Source organism: Bos indicus x Bos taurus, chromosome 23 (assembly GCF_003369695.1).
Source record: "Bos indicus x Bos taurus breed Angus x Brahman F1 hybrid chromosome 23, Bos_hybrid_MaternalHap_v2.0, whole genome shotgun sequence".
Taxonomy (NCBI): Eukaryota; Metazoa; Chordata; class Mammalia; order Artiodactyla; family Bovidae; genus Bos; species Bos indicus x Bos taurus.
In genome coordinates, this window is record NC_040098.1 from 37,683,864 (window position 1) to 37,702,243 (window position 18,380).

General features: G+C 38.0%; 1 long non-coding RNA gene across 1 annotated transcript in view; it reads left to right on the plus strand.

Annotated features, from left to right (window-relative positions):
* LOC113882120 overlaps positions 1-18,380 on the plus strand; it is a 189,583-nt gene that overhangs the window by 158,425 nt on the left and 12,778 nt on the right. The window contains exon 4 of the long non-coding RNA XR_003508288.1: positions 4,380-4,559. This is a non-coding gene — a long non-coding RNA (uncharacterized LOC113882120). The remainder of the gene's footprint in view (positions 1-4,379; positions 4,560-18,380) is intronic.

The following is an 18,380-nucleotide window of genomic DNA, read 5'->3' on the forward strand; positions in this document are numbered from 1 at the left end:
GGATGGTCATGTACACACTACTATATTTAAAATGGATAACCAACAAGGACCTACTATATACTACAGGGAACTCTGCTCAGTGTTATGTGGCAGCCTGGATGGAAGGGAAGTAGGGGGGAGAATGGATACATGTATATATATGACCGAGTCCCTTTGCTGTCCACCCGAAGCTATCCCAGCATTGTTAATTGGCTATACTCCAATATAAAATAAAAATTTGAAAGTTGAACCAAACAAAAAAATTGTCTCTTCTGTTCCTGTCTATTGTAGCCTCTATATACTTCCCTCCCTTTCAACATTATTCCCTTCCCATAAAGTATCTTATCTTTTGTGTTAAATGGGGGAGAAACAAGATATGTATTTGTATGTGTTCTTGCAAAAAAGGAATATTGGAAAGATAGATAAGAAACTAATAAAGAAAAATATTTGTCTCTCAAAGGAGAGGTTGTGGGGTAAATGAGAACAAGAATCAAAGCTAGATAGCTAAATATACATCTTTATGTTGATTTTTTTCACCATGTAAGCATGTTCATAGTAAGAAAAATACACACTAGAAAACTTAAAATGGCAATTGTGCTAACATCTAATTGAACAACTCATGGTATTATCAGAACCAGAAAAGATTTGACCTAATAATAAAAGTCAAGGAAGCCTTCCTGGATGAGGTGGTTCTTGAGCTGAGATCTGAAGAATCAATAGAAATCAATGGGTTCAGAGAGCAGAAAATATTATAATAAGGTAGGGAAACCAGTGCAAAGGCCCTGTGATGGGCAGAGAAAAAGTGCTTATAAAGAACTGAAGGAAGCAGAATCGCAAAGCCAGCTATGAAACGAGGTTGGACCAATAAGGACAGTCTAGACCACGTGACTTTGGCTTCCCTGGTGGCTCAGAGGTTAAAGCGTCTGCCTGCAATGAGGGAGACCTGGGTTCGATCCCTGGGTAGGAAGATCCCCTGGAGAAGGAAATGGCAACCCACTGCAGTATTCTTGCCTGGAGAATCCCATGGATGGAGGGGCCTGGTAGGCTACAGTCCATGGGGTCACAAAGAGTCAGACACGACTGAGCAACTTCACTTCCACTTCCACTTCCAGACCACACAAGGCTTGTGGGCCATGCTGAGAAATTCTTTTTTTTTTTTTTTTTAAACCAAAGAGCAATGAGATGCTGTTGAAAGGTTTTAAGGAGAGGGGAAGGAATAGGTCTGGGTGGAGTTTGTGCTTTATTCAGGGGAATATTCATAGTCACAGAAGATACAGAGGGAAAGATATAGTGTGATTCACTACCCTTGTTCTTAGAAAGAATCATTGGTCCCACCCATCTCCCCAGTTCACCTGTATAATCACACGTAACACTTGCTAACAACAGTCTACGTATTTCAATTATGATCCATCAGTTGCTATTTGCTAAAAACATTACACAAATTGCACACAGGATAAAGTTGTTATAGTCAGATTTACATTGGAACTTCTCTTCGTTTCTAGGCAACGTCATTGCCCTGGATAATGATGGCTCTGACCCGCAGAGTCTTTCACAATCTGGTGAGCGAAATGAACGAGGGAAGCAGTCTCTCTGTGTTCAGGCCAGCATCAGAGCCTATTAGATCCAGCCTGGGAATAAAACCCATTTTTAATGCACCATTTGATAAGAACACTTAACCTCAGTATGTGTTGTAATTAGAGAGATAATTAGAACTTCACTAGGACCTCTTAAGACTAGGACTATATTTGAAATTCACCTGGAATGAAAATGGCATTATCTAAGACCAATCCAAGGTATTTTTCCTTCCATTTCCACCTTGCCTTCCCTCCATCCCAAAGCTTTCTCAGTGTAAGAAGTGTGAAAAGATAAGAATTTTTATAGGCAGTGCATATCACAGAAGGCTAATGGGTTCAGCTGAAAATTGCTTTATAGTTATTTGAAAAGGGGGGAAAAAAAAACCTTAATTTTGAAAATGAGTTTCAGAGAGGCTGAGTATGAAGAAGATGGACTGTGAGTCATGTATGCAGAGAGAAAAAAACTGCTCTTGTGAGAACCCACTCATAAAATGTTAATATATGCATAAGAAAATTGTGTTCCTTAATCTCTGAAGAAACACTTATCACTAAGAACCCTTTAATTCTTTTCCTGTGCTTGATTTATTAGCTTATGAAATTATGTTAATAACCTTCATGTTAATGGTTTGGGGGCTCAAATGACCTGATTTTAATAATGAAGTAATTTATGCAATAAAGGCAATCAGCATCTATGAATCTCACTTAACACAAACAGTATTGGTGATTAGCCAGTGCTAAAACAAGTGACTGCCAGCGTGGGGCAATGCATGTTTTTCTGCAGAGAAAACAAATCTTGCTGGCAAGTGATGGGCAGGGGCAGGGGGGTTGGGTGTTACTCAGGGCATGTGATATGAGCTGCAGCTCTTAGCTGCACAGCTTTGGTAGAGAGGTTGCGCCTGAATCCAAGCATAATTTACAAACTGTAAGATGAGTCTGGTACTTCACTAACTATAGAGTACATCTACATAGGAGACGCATCCATGACAAGGAGCATGTGTATGATGGAGTGCAGTGATGTCCTGGAGGAAAATGGGAGCCCAGAAAACAGCAGATGAAGGAACAGCCAACAGCTGCCTAGGAGGGAGCAGAGTGGCAGTGGGGGAAGGCCTCCAGGAGATGCAAGGGGCCCCCAGGAGGAATGGAGGGTTCCCAACCCTGTCATCGGAAAACCCACGTCCTGCGATAAGCTGGGTGCTAGTATTACTCAGCTACAGCTTTTTGAGAGTATTATACTGAATTACTCTTTATCCTTTGCTTTGCTTTTTGACTGCTCTCCATTCCTTACAGATCTAAAGCTTAGAAACAACTAATTGACAACCCTATACATTCATTGGCATGCAAAGACACACTTTAACCGTGTGAGCTAGGGGAGATTTTTCTCCTTTCTTTTTTCAGTAATTCCTAGGAAACAAATTTCCATTTCTTTCTCTTATGGTTTAGATATTTCTCTTAAAAATTCTACCTCCTTCCCGGGATTTCCCTGGTGATCCAGTGGTTAAAAATCCACCTTGCAATGCAGGGGACGTGGGTTCAGTCTGTGGTTGGGGAACTAAGATCCCACGTGGCATGTGGCAACTAAGCCCACATACCACAACTCCTGAGCCTGTGCCACAGCTAGAGAGTCCGTATGCCACAATGAAAGAGTCCGCATGATGCAAAGTAGATTCTTCTTGCTATAACTAAGACCTGATGCAGCCAAATAAACAAATATTAAAACAAAAATCTATCTCCTTCCTGGGACCTCCCTGGTGGTTCAGTGGCTAACACTTCAAACTCCCAATGCAGGGGGTGTGGGTTCGATTCCTAGTCGGGGAACTAGAGTCACGTGCTACAACTAAAGATCCCACATCCTTCAACTAAAAAGATCACGGACACCACAGTGAAGATCAAAGATCCTGAGTGTTGCAACTAAGACCTGGCATACATACCTACTTAAATATTTTTAAAATTCTATCTTCTTCTCAGATAAAATTTACCAAGCTGTTCTCTGACTTCTAGAAATAAAGATAGATGTGGTCATCGCCTCTTCTTACTGACCCTGCAAAACCCCAACCAGGGGTGAGGAGGGATGCAATAGCCTTTGTATAATACCCTGTGTTTCCAGCAGGATCCAGACACCACAGTGTGAACCTTCCAGCATTTTGATCTTTACCCTGAACACTGACATAAGATTTTTTTTTACCTGTTCAAAAACACTGGTGGAGTACTTGGCAGAATGATCTATCTCCCCCTAAGAAAGATTTACTTCAAATACATTTTTGGCACAATGTTAAGTCAAAACAAAAAGTAGAATATTAAATTAGCTAAATGATAAACTGTGATGCCACAGAGAAAGCACTGGCTCAGAAATCAGACTTCCTGTGTTCCTAACTCAGTTTCTACTCTCACTGCTTGTGGAACTGGTTAAAGTACGTGACTCTTTCAGACATATTTACTTCTAATTTTCTATATTTTAATGAATGGACATTATGACAAAATCATAAAGCACATAATTTTGGAAAATATAAATAAAACTTACCCTGTAAGAAGATAAATCTTCAGTAGAATTTTAACTCTTCATCAGTTGTAAAATTGGCTATATTGAAAAAAAAGGTCATCCAAACTCTTGTATCTCATATGAAATCTCACCCAAACTCTACCCTTTTTTGGGGGGATCTGCATAAAGTTTATCATGATTTTACCATCTTAGAAAGCATGAAGTAAAATGCCTTTGAGAGTCTTCACGTGCAATCTGCCGTCAGAGCTGCTATTCACAATTCCACAATTTATAAAATCAGAAGTGATACAATACCTTGCTTGCTGCAGCACTCAAATCTCTACTCACAGGTTGTCAAGTCAAGCGACATGATTCAACACCACCAATGCATTGATCCTCACCACTGAGAAGCAACTGCAAGTGTCCCAATTACAGATAAAAATATCTGCCAAGAGACCTAGTACCTGCTTTGTCCGCGTCTTCAAGCATAAAATCTAGAATCATGGTCCACTGCAAAAATCGCAATACAGGTATGTCTTCATCCATCAGCATTCTCATCAAATGTGGGCTTAACCTATGATACCACAAATAAATTAATTACTAAAATTGCAAGGACACATACTCTTTGCAAAAGAAATAACTCTTAAAGCTATTTAAGTCATCCTTCTGCATACAAAACCTTGAGAAATTTTTTTTTTTCTGTAGCCAGAAAGCTCTGTAAACAAGAAAGAGGCTATATACTTTTTCCTAATTATAATGTAAAAAGTAGAGATCTAAGCTTAGTCTTTGACTCTCAGCAATGGCATCTAAGATGCGTGGTTTTGATGGAATTCCATCCTGTTGAGTTTTGACGGGATTCCACAGCTTTTAACATTTTTTTCTAAACTCTTACCACTCTTTCTTCAGGTGCATTTCCTCTCACCTGTTTGAGCCCCCAGGCTCACAAAGACCCTTTCTTCCACTTTGGTGGCAAACACTGAGCCCTGCAGAGCAGGAAGAAAAAGCGGTGGGTGTAGTAGTGGATGGGTGGCAAGTGGGGCTCATCTCTCCCACGCTGCTTCCAGTCTCTCTTCTCTATTTTGCTGTACGTGTACTCTCCAGCCTTCAGGAAACTTTGGCCAGATTACAGCCACCTCAACCATCTTGAGAGACTGTGTAAAATTATCCTTTGGGTGGAAAAAAAACCCAACAAATCCTCTTTCCAGCTCTGGTGTTGAGATATCCATCATGTTGAGAGACACTGTGCTTCCTACTGCAGTGAGGGATGTAGTAACCAACTCATTCCCTTCTTCTGCATTTATCTCTGCTCCTGGTAAGCCAGGAGTTACTCACACCTTCTCATTCCATGGTTCAAAACATGTTCCTTCTTCTCTGCTCTGAATTGAAGCATTTTTTAAAAAATCACTGCTGTTGTGTAATATCAACAGGCCATTAAGGGGACTTCCCTGGTGGTTCAGTGGCTAAGACTCCATGCCCCCACTGCAGGAGGCACGGGTTCCATCCTTGGTCAGGGAACTAAGATCCCACATGCCTCGTGGTTCGGTCAAATAAATCAACTGGCCATTATGTCAAAGGAAATAAAATTAATTAAAACAAAAAATCAGTTTCTTTTAAACTTTAGCTCCATATTTTTTTAAAAAAGGAAAATATGATCCCTTTCAGGCCAGGAAGATAAAACAAAGTCCCTTTAAGCATGCGTTTCTGTTGTGTGCTCCACACCTTACTGTACTCTTTTTGGCAGTGCAGAAAACTCTGACTTGTTTTGTATTTAAACTGACTTAAAATGAATGAGTAACAAAGAAAAAAAAAGAGAGGGAGAAAGATTTCCTTTTGCTAACAAAACTATTCCTGGGATACATGAATATATTTTTATACTGACTGCCAGAAATAGATTATTTTTAAAATCCCAGTGTCTTTAAATATCTCAGAACCACAGTATTGTGGTTGAAAGAATGGATTCTGGAGCCAGAATAACTTGGATATGAGTCCAGCCTCTTTTGTAATAGCTGTGTGACCTGGGGCCATGATTTAACTCTGCAGCTCGCTCTTCTCATCTTTAAAATGAGGATCCCAATCGTACATGGATGATAGTGCAACCCAGCTGAATTTACATATATAAAGCACTTAGAACCATGTCTGGCATAGATGCAGACATAGAATAGATGTTCAACAACTGTTATCTACTATTTGTGTAATAATGATGCATCATACCACATCCCATAAATAAAAAGGCCATTTACCCACTGTGACTCTAGGACTGATTCTGGGAATCTCAAGTTAGGATCAGGAACAAAGAAAGTACTTTGCTGCTCTCATCCTCTCTAAAATACTTTCCTCTTTACTATTCAAAAATTCTTTTGATTCAGCACAACCTTGAAAAGATACTTATCAAGATAATAGTTCGAAGGAGTATGCGTTTTAAGTATGATCATTGGAGGTAGCCAGATAAGCATTTGACTCATAATGTTTAGGACTGTTAACAACTTTGATTTTCATCCTATATAATCAAAAACAATCAAAGCCAGTAGCTGTCAGCTTCTCTACAGAAACAGAAAGTCATCAGAGGCCAAAGCAAGTTAAGATATTTGTCTTTTCGCTGTAAGAATTTCTCATTTCACATATAAAATACAGATTGCATCAAACTTTAGTGAAATTAAGATACATCTTGTGGAAGGAATTAAAAATTATTCACCCAAAGCAGTTTTGCAATGTTCTATGGGGGAAAAACTGTCATTGTTTCTTCTACCCCATCAAGATTATTCTCCAATCCGACATTTCTTAGTCTGAGTTTATTTTCCAGGTCATTAATTTGATTTCACAATGTTTTTCAGCCTTTATATTTCTCAATTAAACCAGCATCATCAACATTAATCATCATTTTTGGTTCTTCCCTTTTTTTTTTTCTTTTCTCCTGCCATCTTGGTTTGTCTGGTTTATTTAATCCTTTTTCCATCACTGTTTTTGAAAAGTCCCTGACCTTTCTTTGCATCAACCCAAGCTAATTCCACTTCATATATCAATTTTGAGTCTCTAAAGGGACACAAATGAAACAGAGGGCAAGCTTCGATCCTGGATTGTGGAAACCAGAAGAGCAGCATGGAAGTATATGTATATATCTGCAGTATTTTTCCTGAAAAACAACAAACCAGGCTACCAACCAAACAGAACATTACCCATGGAAAGCAGATCTAAGTGCATCATGCCATCAACAGATACCTGCCTACCAACCAACTTCTCCTTTAGCTGTCTTCAGGATTACAGAGCTGAACCAGGGGGATATTTCTCTCACCACTGACCGTTCTCTGGTCTGGTTATAAATAAGGAGGGCTTCTCCTTACATCTATTTTATACAAATCAGATCTCCCAGAATACTGAAACCTAGGAGTGAACTAGGATTTAAATTCAGAAGAAAGAAAAATAAGAAGAGTGAAATTCTAAGAACTGACTTGATTCATTATCTGAAACATAAGTTAAACTAGTTCAAGTGAATGTACTTAAGGCCTAATATTGCCACTTAATGGTTTTACTGCCCAGAGTGACAAGTTGAAGGGCATCTGTGCACATTTGTTTAATATGTTTCTATATGTGTAAAACTTTGGCTACTTTGCCAAGAATAGTCTTACTTTTAAGACACTCTCAACTCTGAAATTGTCCACAACTCTCCATTATTCTTATTGCCTGGGGTCAGGCAGCCCTGAGTATCTGACATTGACCTGAAGGCTTGTTGACTGCTCCTTGAAGACCACCCCAAAGCAATTCCATGGCTTTCCAAAACAGAACATCTGCTTTCTCTGCTATAAATTCTGACGTCTGATCACCTTTCTTCAGCCATTCAATAGGACCCTTCATAAGCATTGCTCGCTGTGGTGTGCTTAGGCATTTTGAGCTTTAGCTGATGAAGTGTATATGAAGCATCTCGGTAGAAACAGAAAGGTGAGGTAAGTTACAAAACAGCTTTACAAGGTTTTATGTTTTTTGTATGATTGTTTAATATATAATGCATTAAAAAAAACCCACAAAAAGAACAATCAAACAAATAAAAAATCTCCCAGGATTCTTTAGGTGGTTAGGCAGGTTCCAAACCTGCCTCTAAAAATCTGTTTAAATGTTAAGGTAGTTGAACTGGAGTGTTAAAATCATTTCCCACCGTTTCTTAAAGAAAAACTAAGACCTAGTTCTCACAGGGATACTGGAGGCAGGGTAAAAATTCTGCTTCTGGTAGACTCCCAGCCTACAGAAGTGTATTTCTTGTACGTTTCTTCCCTCCTTTTCCCCTCAGAGACAAATGAATTTCCTCTTCCCTTTTCCTTTTTTCCCTCTCTTGCAAGGAATGAGAGTGGATTTCTTCTTCCCTTCTTTGCCTGTCCAAAAAACAACAGGGGGTCCTGCCCCACCGCCAGGATAGCGAACCCAGTGGCGGACAGGTGATAACAAGGGTCAAGAGAGAGTCTCCCCACAGTCCTTTCCTTAACAAGGAATGTCCTGTGTCAACTGTGCAGTCCTTGGGGACCACAGGTAACAAAGAATAGCCACGGCAAAACGACAGAGATTAAAAACAAAACAAAACAAAACAGCAGTGTGGTTATCAGAGGTTTGGAGAGAGAGAGAGAGTTGAACGGAGTACAGAGGAGTTTTAGAGCAGTGAAAATACCCTGCATGATATTGTAACGGTGGAGACATGTCATTATACTTTTGTTTAAACCCATAGAATGTTCAGCACCAAGAGTGAACCCTAATGTAAACAAGCACTGTGGAGGATCATGATGTAGCAATGGAAGTGAATCACTGTAACAAGTGCCTCACTCTGGTGGGAGATGCAGATAAAGAGGGAGGCTGTGCACGTGTAGGGGCAGGAAGTATATATGGGATAGCTCTGTAAACTTTCCTCTCAAATTTGCTGTGGACCTTAAACTGCTTTAAAAAATACTAGTCTTAATTTTTAAAAGAAATAGAATAGAGAAATTTTGAAGAAAAAGAAAATAGCCACCAACAATAACTTACAGCTTATAAAACATACCCCCATCCATCATCACATTTGATGCTACCATTAACCTGGCAGGATAGGTGTGGTTTACCCGGACCTTACAGAGATGGTAACTGAAGCTCTGAGTGGGTACGTAACTTAAACAAGGTCACTTGCTTCATAAGAGGTAGATCCAGGAATCTAAATTATTTTCACTTCACAATATCAACTTGGCCTTTAATGTGCAATTGTCATCAATTATACTTCTATAAAGCTGAATGGAACTGTCTTAGTAAACATAAGTAGAGAGCTGAAGTACAAACTTCTTTTAACTATATTTACTTGCCTTGGTATGTTTAGTTAAGACAAAATGACTGAAACTTAGTGCTTTTCCTTTTCTTGGTAAAGCACACTATGTTTTAAAACTTATTATTCTGGTTTATTAATTGAAATGTTAAGGGCTTGAAAAATTGAAAAACATACCTATCAGTGTATAAATGATGGATCTATTACAGAAATCTAAGAATGTGAATTAGAAATTTTATCAACATAATTTATTTCATTAATAAATTCAGGGGGATACAATTATGTAAAGTTTAAAAATAAAATAAAATTTAAAAAAAAGTGTTAATATAACAAAAAAAATTCAGGGGAAATTATAGGACTATACCAATATATGGTAAAAGAGTAATTGATATAATTCATGGTGAAACCTCTAAGTAAAATAAAGGAAAAATTATAAGAGCACTTATTGGAAACTAGCAATGAAATACTAAAGACAGTTCTGTTAAAATCAGAAACAAGATAGAGTTATCCATATTACCACTATTATCAGAAGGTGTTTTGAAGGCAGCTAGAATGTGTGGGGGCATGGCCAGAGAAAGGGAAGTTATACAGAGCTGGAGCCTGAGAAAACTGGGTGGAGAATCCCTCAGATCCTGGGCCAAGAACTGAGAAGGACATGTACAAAGTCTGACTCTGAATTCTGCTGCTGGAGGCTGAGAGCTGAAGAGGTATTAGTGATCACCCAGAGTTTGGAGACTTTGGGATTGCAGCCCAGCTGGAGTGAACATCCTCAATGAAAACATAAGATATTCAATTGAGACTCTTATAAAGCCATTTCTTAGTAAAATTTATATCTTAGAATAAAAGCCATTCCACAGGAGTTAGGGCAAAAATAGTAACTGACCATTCTAAGACATTCTAAAACAAAGTCTGACTAGATCAAGATTCATCAATACAAATTATGTAACCACTACCAAAACAAAACTCATCACCCTTTAAAGGGAGACAACATCTCCCTACAACAAATTCTCCCTACAATGTATCATTTACAATATATAGCATGCAATAAAATATTATTAAATCTGCAAAGAATCAAGGGATAAAAAATAGAAACAGACCTTGAAATGACCCAGATGTTAGGTTTAGCACATGAGGATTTTAAAACACCTATTATAAATATCCTTAAGGATATGAAATAAAGCATGAATAAATGTGATGTAAGAGATGGGGAATCTTAGTCAATAAATATAAACAATAAAAAGGAGCCAATGGATATTAAACTGAAAAATACAAAATCTGAAATAAAGATCCCTTGAATAAATTTAATAGCAAAGTGGATACTATAAAAAAGGCATCAGTGACCCTGAAGATGGCTCAACAGAAATTTTCCAAATTGCTAAACATGAAGAAAAAAATGTTGGAAATAAAAACAAATAAAACCTCAGTGGCCTGAGGGACAATACAAAGTGCTCTAGCATAGTGTAAGTGGAGATGAAGAAGGAGAGGAGAGAGGAGAGGGAAAAAAGTAAGCATTAGTAGATGAGAATTTTCCAAAATTGATGGAAGACATGAAGAAAATCATAAGTAGGCATATCATAGTCCAAGTAGTAAAAATCAAAGATAAATTGTAAAGCATTTAGAGGAAAAGAGATACTGTACATCAAGGAACAAAGATAAGAATTATGAATGACTATTACTCACAGAAAACAACAAAAGTCAGAAAACAATTGAATGATATGGATATGTATAAAACACAGAGACAAAACTGTCAACCTAGAATTCTACAGCCAGTGAAAATATCCTTCAATAAATGAGGTTTAAATGAATTTCTGGATAAAAGAAAGCTGAGAAAATGCATTACTAGCAGATCCTCACCTCAAGAAATGCTAAAGGACATTCTTCAGACTGAAGAGAAATGATAACAGAAGGAACTTTAATTATACAAAGAGAAATCAATAACGCTCTTAGTAAATATGTGGATACATTTTAAAAAACCTACCTTTCTTATTTTTTAAAATTTATTTAAAGCAAAATTGACCATTTAAATTAACTATAGTAACATTTTGGAAGGAAGGGCGGTGGTGAGGAGATACCCCTCGTCCAAGGTAAGGAGCAATGGCTGCGCTTTGCCGGAGCAGCCGTGAAGAGATACCCCATGCCCAAGGTAAGAGAAACCCAAGTAAGACGGTAGGTGTTGCAAGAGGGCATCAGAGGGCAAACACACTGAAACCATACTCACAGAAAACTAGTCAATCTAATCACACTAGGACCACAGCCTTGTCTAACTCAATGAAACTAAGCCATGCCCGTGGAGTAACCCAAGACAGGCAGATCATGGTGGAGAGATTTGACAGAATGTGGTCCACTGGAGAAGGGAATGGCAAACCACTTCAGTATTCTTGCCTTGAGAACCCCATGAACAGTATGAAAAGGCAAAATGATAGGATACTGAAAGACAAACTCCCCAGGTCAGTAGGTGCCCAATATGCTACTGGAGATCAGTGGAGAAATAACTCCAGAAAGAATGAAGGGATGGAGCCAAAGCAAAAACAATATCCAGCTGTGGATGTGACTGGTGATAGAAGCAAGGTCCGATGCTGTAAAGAGCAATATTGCATAGGAACCTGGAATGTCAGGTCCATGAATCAAGGCAAATTGAAAGTGGTCAAACAAGAGATGGCAAGAGTGAATGTCGACATTCTAGGAATCAGCGAACTCAAATGGACTGGAATGGGTGAATTTAACTCAGATGACCATTATATCTACTACTGCGGGCAGGAATCCCTCAGAAGAAATGGAGTGGCCATCATGGTCAACAAAAGAGTCCGAAATGCAGTACTTGGATGCAATCTCAAAAACAACAGAATGATCTCTGTTCGTTTCCAAGGCAAACCATTCAATATCACAGTAATCCAAGTCTGCCCCAATCAGTAATGCTGAAGAAGCTGAAGTTGAATGGTTCTATGAAGACCTACAAGACCTTTTAGAACACCCAGAAAAGATGTCCTTTTCATTATAGGGGACTGGAATGCAAAAGTAGGAGGTCAAGAAACACCTGGAGTAACAGGCAAATCTGGCCTTGGACTACGGAATGAAGCAGGGCTAAGACTGATAGAGTTTTACCAAGAAAATGCACTGGTCATAACAAACACCCTCTTCCAACAACACAAGAGAAGACTCTACACATGGACATCACCAGACAGTCAACACCGAAATCAGATTGATTATATTCTTTGCAGCCAAAGATGGAGAAGCTCTATACAGTCAGCAAAAAAAAAGACCAGGAGCTGACTGTGGCTCAGACCATGAACTTCTTATTGCTACATTCAGACTTAAATTGAAGAAAGTAGGGAAGACCACTAGACCATTCAGGTATGACCTAAATCAAATCCCTTATGATTATACAGTGGAAGTGAGAAATAGATTTAAGGGCCTAGATCTGATAGACAGAGTGCCTGATGAACTATGGAATGAGGTTCGTGACATTGTACAGGAGACAGGGATCAAGACCATTCCCATAGAAAAGAAATGCAAAAAAGCAAAATGGCTGTCTGGGGAGGCCTTACAAATAGCTGTGAAAAGAAGAGAAGCAAAAAGCAAAGGAGAAAAGGAAAGATATAAACATCTGAATGCAGAGTTCCAAAGAATAGCAAGAAGAGATAAGAAAGCCTTCTTCAGTGATCAATGCAAAGAAATAGAGGAAAACAACAGAATGGGAAAGACTAGGGATCTCTTCAAGAATATCAGAGATACCAAAGGAACATTTCATGCAAAGATGAGCTCGATAAAGGACAGAAATGGTATGGACCTAATAGAAGCAGATGATATTAAGAAGAGATGGCAAGAATACACAGAAGAACTGTACAAAAAAGATCTTCACAACCCAGATAATCATGATGGTGTGATCACTGACCTAGAGCCAGACATCCTGGAATGTGAAGTCAAGTAGGCCTTAGAAAGCATCACTACGAACAAAGCTAGTGGAGGTGATGGAATTCCAGTTGAGCTATTTCAAATCCTGAAAGATGATGCTGTGAAAGTGCTGCACTCAGTATGCCAGCAAATTTGGAAAATTCAGCAGTGGCCACAGGACTGGAAAAGGTTAGTTTTCATTCCAATCCCAAAGAAAGGCAATGCCAAAGAATGCTCAAACTACTGCACAATTGCACTCATCTCACACGCTAGTAAAGTAATGCTCAAAATTCTCCAAGCCAGGCTTCAGCAATATGTGAACCGTGAACTTCCTGATGTTCAAGCTGGTTTTAGAAAAGGCAGAGGAACCAGAGATCAAATTGCCAACATCCGCTGGTTCATAGAAAAAGCAAGAGAGTTCCAGAAAAACATCTATTTCTGCTTTATTCACTATGCCAAAGCCTTTGACTGTGTGGATCACAATAAACTGTGGAAAATTCTGCAAGAGATAGGAATACCAGACCACCTGACCTGCCTCTTGAGAAACCTGTATGCAGGTCAGGAAGCAACAGTTAGAACTGGACATGGAACAACAGACTGGTTCCAAATAGGAAAAGGAGTACGTCAAGGCTGTATATTGTCACCCTGCTCATTTAACTTCTATGCAGAGTACATCATGAGAAATGCTGGACTGGAAGAAACACAAGCTGGAATCAAGATTGTCGGGAGAAATTTCAATAACCTCAGATATGCAGATGACACCACCCTTATGGCAGAAAGTGAAGAGGAACTAAAAAGCCTCTTGATGAAAGTGAAAGTGGAGAGTGAAAAAGTGGGCTTAAAGCTCAACATTCAGAAAACGAAGATCATGGCATCCGGTCCCACCACTTCATGGGAAATAGATGGGGAAACAGTGGAAACAGTGTCAGACTTTATTTTTCTGGTCTCCAAAATCACTGCAGATGGTGACTGCAGCCATGAAATTAAAAGACGCTTACTCCTTGGAAGGAAAGTTATGACCAACGTAAATAGCATATTCAAAAGCAGAGACATTACTTTGCCAACAAAGGTTCGTCTAGTCAAGGCTATGGTTTTTCCTGTGGTGTTGGAGAAGACTCTTGAGAGTCCCTTGGACTGCAAGGAGATCCAACCAGTCCATTCTGAAGGAGATCAGCCCTGGGATTTCTTTGGAAGGAATCATGCTGAAGCTGAAACTCCAGTACTTTGGCCACCTCATGCGAAGAGTTGACTCACTGGAAAAGACTCTGATGCTGGGAGGGATTGGGGGCAGGAGGAGAAGGGGAAAACAAGAGGATGAGATGGCTGGATGGTATCACTGACTCGATGGACATGAGTCTGAGTGAACTCCGGGAGTTGGTGATGGACAGGGAGGCCTGGCGTGCTGTGATTCATGGGGTCACAAAGAGTCAGACACGACTGAGCAACTGATCTGATCTGATCTGATCTGAACATTTTGATGTGGATTTTAAAACATAAATAGAAGCAAAATATAATTCATAAAGAATGGAGTAGTAGCATATGGAATTATACTACTGCAAGATTCTCATATTTTACATGAAGTAGTACAATATTACTTTAAGTGGACTATGACAAACTAAGAATGTATAATAAACTCCCTAGGGCAATAGTTTTTAAAACAAATACAAAGAGGAATACCTAAAAAGTCAACCGACATTCAACAAATGTTGCATCACAATCGGATGTGTGTGCATTAGTCGCTCAGTCATGTCCAACTTTTGCAACCCATGGACTATTGCCTGCCAGGTTCCTCTGTCCGTGGAATTCTCCAGGCAAGAATATTGGAGTGGGTTGCCATTTCCTTCTCCAGGGCGTCTTCCCAATCCAGGGAGTGAACCTGGGTCTCCCCATTGTGGGCAGATTCTTTTACTGTCTGAGTCACCAGGGAAGCCCCACAATTGGATATCCATATGCAAAAAGTAAACTTCTATCAATACAAAAATTAACTCAAAGTGGATCACAGATCTAAATATAAAACCCAAACTTTAAACTTTATAGAAGAACACATAGGAGAAAGTCTCTGTGACCTTGGGTAAGGCAAAGATTTCTTAGATACGACAACAAAAGCAAGATCCATAAAAGAACAAATTGATAAATTACATTTAATCAGAAATAGAAACTCCTGCCATTTATAATAAGAAAATGAAGAGGATGAAAATACCAAATACAAATGAGGGTAAATATTTGCAAATCATCTGATAAAAAAAACTTGGATCCAGAAAATATAAAGAATTCTCAAAATTCAATAGTAAGAAAACAACAACCCAATTTTTTTTAATGGTCAAAAGATTTGAATACATATTTGGCCAAAGAAAATAAGCAGATTTTAAAAAAATGTTCAATCTCAGTCATTAGGGAAATGCAAATTAAAATCACAGTGAGATGCTATAGCATCTATTAGAATGTCTAAAATTATATCAGTGTGGATGAATATGTGGAGCACCTGAACATTCCTACACAGAGAATGGGGATATAAAATAATGCAACCATGGGAAAACAGCTTGACAGTTTCTTAAAATGTTAAACCTAAGCCTATCATAGGATTCAGCCATTCTCCTACCAGAGATTAACTCAAGAGAACAGAAAGCATGTGCCAAAACTAAGACTTGCACTCAAATGATTATAGAAATTTTATCTTTAATAGCCCCAAACTGAACACAGTCCCAATGTTCATAAGTAGATGAATGGATACAAATGGAATACTTCCCTGTAATAGAAAGTGATGAATTGACACACTCAAATATAAGGAGGGCTTCCCTTGTGGCTCAGCTGGTAAAGAGTCTGCCTGTAATGGGGGAGACCTGTGTTTGATCCCTGGGTTGGGAAGATCCCCTGGAGAAGGGAAAGGCTACCCCAGTATTCTGGCCTGGAGAATTCCATGGACTGTATAGTCCATGGAGTCCCAAAGAGTTGGACACAACTGAGTGATTTTCACTTTTAAGTATAAGGGTGAACCAAAATTGATTATGCTACTGGAAGAAGCCAAACAAAAAAAGAGTAGACAGAGCATGATTCCATTTTTATACAATTCTAAAAAATGCAAACTAATCTATAGTAACAGAAAGCATATCTGTAGTTACTACAAAGGGATTAAAAAAATGGGGAGGAGAAGAGATGGGGAAAAAGATTACAGAAGGCGCACTGAAGAAATATGTCAGGAGTGATGGATATGTTTATTATCTTGGTTATGGGAATGGTTTTGCAGGTGTATACATATGACAAAACCTATAAAATTGTACACTTTAAATATGTACCGTTTATTGTATGTCAACTATGCCTTAAAAAAGCTATTTTTAAAAAGTCAATAGAGGAAACAGAATGCTAAAAAATATTTTACTAACTCCAAAAAGCAGGAAAAGAGAAACAAAAATTTCTACTAATCAAAATATACCATTAAGAAAATGCAAAGGGAAGTCACAAGAGAAAAATCATATATATATATATATGTAATTATATATCACGGGACTTGAATCCAAAATACATAAATCCACTACAAATCAACATTTTTAAAAAGGAAGCTTATTTTCAAATGGGCAAAATGCTTAGATACTTCACCAAAAGTATATTAGTATGATAAAAAGAAAACATGGAGTGCTCAATTTTCCTAGTCAACAAAGAAATGCAAATTAAAACCACAATGAGAAGCCACTTATTTCACTAAAAAATAATAGTTAAAAAGACTAACAACCATCAAATGCGGGCAAGAATGTGCAGTGATTAGCACTCTCATACCATTGCTGGGTATATAAAATTGTACAATCCCTACACAAAAAGTTTCTTGGCTTCTTATAAAATTAAAAATGTACCTCCCCAAGACTCAGCAATTCCATTCTAAGTATTTAACTCAAGAAAATTAAAACACATATCTACCAAAAGACATGCACAAAAATGTTCACTGCAACTTTATTCATAATCCCAAGCTTACCCTAAAGTCCATTAGGAAGAGAATGGATAAGGAAATTATAGTATATTCATATGATTGAAAATTACTAAGCAATCTAAAGAGGAAAATGGAAACATGTAACAACATTGGTAAATCTTAAACCCTTTTTGTCATGCTAAAGAAGTCAGACACACAAAAGAATATGTATACCATATGATTTCATTTACATGGCGTTTAAGAACAGGCAAAAATAATCTACTGTGATAGAACAGGATTTGCTTCTTGAGAGGGACTGACGGCAACATGGCACAAGCAAGGTCTCTAGAGTGATGAAAATGTACATCTACACTGGGATGTTTGTTTACACAGGTGTGTAGGTCTGTCAAAAATCACTGGACCTACACTTATTTACTATGTATTTTACTCTCTGTAAATTTACTCTCTAAATCAAAAATCAAACTCAAGAAAATCATAATGATTTGTGAATTCAAAATCTGAGTAGAAATTTATCCTGAGCATCACACAAAAGGATGTGATCTAAAATATAAAAGAAATATTGCAAATGCAGCCTAATATTATCATGTTAAATAAGGATGTTGGGTATATGGGGTGTCTGTAACATTAGCTTCTGTGTTTTCCTGTATGCATAAAATATTTCAAATTAATTAAAAATTATGATGAAGTTAAAATGTGTCTCCAATCTTAGTTGTATCTTTACAGTCAGACATGGGTCAGAGATCAACAAATAATGTCATTGTTTTAAAAGATCCCATGAAAAAGAAATGCAAGGTTATTGACCCATGATTTCTTTCCTTCTTTTTGAGCTTCTAAACACACTTTTTATTGCCATAGTCTGGAATGCATGTGAACAACCAAAGGTTGCCAGACATTTGAAGAAGATTTGATCAAAACATAAGAACAAAAAATTCTCTGAAAAAACAGGAAATGCATAGAACAGAAAATATTAACATTAATATCCTTATTTAAAATATGTTGTATTCATGAAAGAACAGCATATTATGTTCATCATTTTATGGAAACAAAATACCTTGACAGAAGAGTGTAGAAATCATGAGTGGTGTGTCAATAAATTATCACAAGGTGAACATAAATGGGACCCATGATTTCTGAATGAAGTCAATATTCTATTGCCACTTAACAGTATGATATATAGCCTTCATCTCAAACCAAGATGTCAGTTTCCTAATTTGTTAGATTTGTCACAGTATTGTAAATCCTACAAGCCAATTATTTCATCAGATGAATTGG